The sequence below is a fragment of the Gossypium arboreum genome, chromosome 12 (assembly GCF_025698485.1).
Source record: "Gossypium arboreum isolate Shixiya-1 chromosome 12, ASM2569848v2, whole genome shotgun sequence".
NCBI lineage: Eukaryota > Viridiplantae > Streptophyta > Magnoliopsida > Malvales > Malvaceae > Gossypium > Gossypium arboreum.
In genome coordinates, this window is record NC_069081.1 from 331,483 (window position 1) to 335,335 (window position 3,853).

General features: G+C 27.4%; 1 long non-coding RNA gene across 1 annotated transcript; it reads left to right on the forward strand.

Moving 5' to 3' along the window:
• The first annotated feature begins 251 nt into the window (after nt 1-251).
• LOC128285336 (uncharacterized) lies at nt 252-1,805 on the forward strand. Its single transcript, XR_008275841.1, has 3 exons — nt 252-404; nt 523-591; nt 1,616-1,805. It is a non-coding gene; the product is annotated as an uncharacterized LOC128285336 (long non-coding RNA).
• The last annotated feature ends 2,048 nt before the right edge of the window (nt 1,806-3,853 follow it).

The window sequence follows — 3,853 nt, forward strand, 5'->3', positions numbered from 1 at the left end:
AATTATGGATAAATACCTCATATTTGTTGGAAGCTTTTCCACCATTGGATTAAATTGAAAAGTGAGATAAAAAGGTGTCCATTAGATTAAAACCATTATATTTAGATTTTTTATGTTATCTTTATTATTTTATTTAAAATATATTTTTAATGGAAAGATGGAGAAATCCTTCTTTAACCAATGTCACTCACCATTCATGAGAGAGAATTTTCATTTCTTTACAATCTAGTCCTTTTCCACCATTTCTAACCAAATCAAGCTTCAAACCTTCAAAATTTCTTAGAGATTTTTAGTGAACCAATAGAGGAATAATATAGAGAGAGTCTAGTTTCATATGGAGACGAGTTATGTTCATGTTGGAGGAGAGAAAAAATCAAGCTAGGATTTGAAATCAAGAGAACAAGGTATGAATATCAAGGTTTTGACATGTTTTTAAGTTTAATTTTGTTAGATAAGTATGGAAGTCATGTTAAAGTAGAGATTTCTCATAAAAAGTTTTATGTTCTTAACATGGTATTGAAGAAAGAAATTGAAAAGGTGAATCACGTGATAAGGAGAAGGGGAAAACAAGTGGTTCAACGTTGGATATAGGTAAGCACCCTTGAATTCTCTTGTAAACAAGGACTAAATTGTGAACTTTGTGAAATTTATAATTGAAATAAGAGAGGTGAAGTGCATAAAATTAGACATGTGAAATAAGATATTATGATGAATACTTAATTAAAGTGTTATGTGGTAGTGAATTTGAATGAAAGGTGAAGTTAGAATGATATTATAATAATTATTGAATTTTCATGATGTTAAGGACTAAATTTTAAGATATTCAAAATGACAAAAAAAATATTAACAATGTTGAAATGAATTATTCAAGTGAAGTGTTACATGGAAGTAAATTTATTTAAAGTGACTAAGTAGTGAACATTGAACTTCGTGGTAAAAGGACTAAATTGAAAAGTATGTGAAAGTTTTATGTGTTATTATTTGATAAGTGAAAATGATGTAGATAGTATGAAATATATGATGTATTATGGACCAAGAATTTAGTGAATAAAATCTTGTGATTATTGTAATTGTAATTTACAATTATTCTTTAAATCGTAAAAATGAGGACTAATTGAAGAACTGCAAAAGTGTAGTGAAATTGTTGAACTATCACATTCGTTTGAAAATAATGTAAATCTAGTGATATTCAAGTGCCAATATAGACTAGTGTTGAACATCGTAGATATAGCTGGTATACCATAGGAACTCGAGCACTCCCGTGTTAATCATGATATTGCACTTTAGTGTCCGTGTTTTCAGCACTTATGTGCTTTGTATATCGTGTTATGTTCTGTGTATCCATCTTGTTCAAACAAGTTTAGCATAGGTTAAAAGTCATGATAAGTGATTTTCTAATAACAATTCTTGTTTAACTATGAAGTGATAAAATAGTAAATTAAAGTATTAGTGAATTTTGTAAATACTGAATGACCTCTTGAATAATTTAATACATTCATGAAATTATAATAGTAACATTATTAATATTAAATCAATTAATTTAATGGTAAGATTTGAATTCACGAGTGCTTACTAAGCTATATTATAGCTTAACGTGTTGTTGTTTAATACGTAGGTGAAATATTAAACTTAAGCCTTTGAAAGAAGATCGTCATCAACATATCTCATCACATCATCAAGGCTTAGGAGAAAGAGTATGAAATTTAACTCATGGTATGGATTATGGCATGTACATAAGCCCAATTCGAGTATCTATATCTTAATGCAAGTGAAAGTACTTAGAGAAGCTTAAATGTTTTGATGGCCTAGTGAAATTGTTTAAATTATGCAATGATCATATGATGAAGTATATGATATTTTGAGGTGTTTGATGGCTTAAAATGACCGAAACATGTTTGAGAATGTTTGGTATTGAAATTGGCATGAAATGAAAGTGCTTTGGGAATCTGTTAGGGTCCCTGCAATTGAAGTATTAGTACTTATTGAACTTGTATCAGTACAAGTACTCTAGAGAGCAAAAATGAATAGTTTCAGGGAAGATATATTGATGCTTGGAATAGTGCGTATCGATACAAGTGCCCTGTTTTACACAGCTTGTAAGGGGCCTGAATGACCTCTGATCACAACCAAATCGTAGGGGATGCTTGGAAATGACCCGAGATAGCTCAAAAGAGTAATAATAATAATGTGTATAAATAGAATGTGAATTGAATTGAGTCGAAGTCCAAATTCTATTGCTTGGGTTATCAGATTAATCTGGGTAAGGAGTATTACACTCTAAATTCAGGTTATTTCGAATAATTTGTTTGAATAATTTTAAATTTTAAATTATTTTAAAGTACAAATCATTTCAAGTGATAATTGACGGATGTAACCATACATTACTAATGAATGTATTTCTTTAAGAAAGATGGTACGGTAAATTCATTGAGCCTTTATGAAAAAAATGCATCCAATTGAGTCCTTAGTGATCGCCAAAAATTAATTAACCCCTTTTATTAACGGAAACCGTTAGTTAATCAATTTGACCATTAATTTCGTTGATATGACCAATGAAAGCCACCAAGAATTGTGACGTGGTAGTATGTTGATGTGGATATGTAGACCTAACATGTCACACCAATAAAAAAATTTAAAATAATTAATATATGCCTATAAAATGAATTTTGGTTATCTAAATTAGTTTTAGATGAAAAACTTCAAAAATTATAAAAATATTAAAAATTATAAAATGTAGATAAAAAGTTCAAATTTATAAACTTAAAAAATATGATTTATTAGAAACTTTTAAAATATATAAATAGAAAGTGAAATCATTACTGCATGTGTGGTTGGATGTTCATTTCAAGACAGTAAACAATTAAAATATATAAAAATTTTACTGGTTCAGTTTGTCGATTCTTAGCAGCTAAAACCTTCAGCAAAGCATTTCAATTAAGAAATAAAATAACGAAAATTCATTCCCTGCAACAAGCAGTGATTATTTTAAAATTTTAAAATTTACTTTCTAACTTATATATTTTATAATTTTATAATAAATGATAATTGTTTTCTAAGTTTTTGCACATTTGAAAATTTTAATATATATTTTAGAATTTTTAGTAATTTTTATTATAAATTTTAGTTTTACATTCATTTAAAATGAATTTAGACAACCATTTATCTAAATTCATTATATATGTATACTTTAATTATTTTTAAAAAAATTATTTTATTTTGTTGACGTGACATGCTATGTGACAATTTTTGATAGCTTCTGTCATGTCAACGAGGTTAACAATCAAACCGGTCGACTTATAGTTTTTATTAATAGAAAGGGTCAATTAATATTTTTAAGTCACAAAGGGTTCAATTGAGTGTATTTTTTCATAATGTCTCAAAATATTTTTTTGACTGAGAGATTTTTTACTCTTAAAAAATTATTATATGTAGATTTTAACATGGGACATGTAGAATGTGCATATAAATTTTAATTACACCATGAACATGATTATTTTACAATATTTTCCATTTTTAATAGATTTCCTTTTCTTCTCTTTTAACTATCTCTAGGTCTTCTTAGTTGATATGAATGGAATTTTGGACTAAAATTTCCCCAATATGTACTAATAATGTTGAAGCCTTGAATACAAAATAGAATTTTGCTGCTATAAATCATATGCATGAAGATGTAAGAAGAAGAAACACCAAATTTGTTGATGGGAATTCATATACCCTTTGTCCTTTTCTCTACTTGGTATATATTCTTTCAAGGAGTCAACACAAATAATTGTGAAGAAACAAAGAAGATATTTGGTAAGCCATAAAAAATTATATTTTATGTTGATCCTCTTAATAAAAAATTTCTCAATGC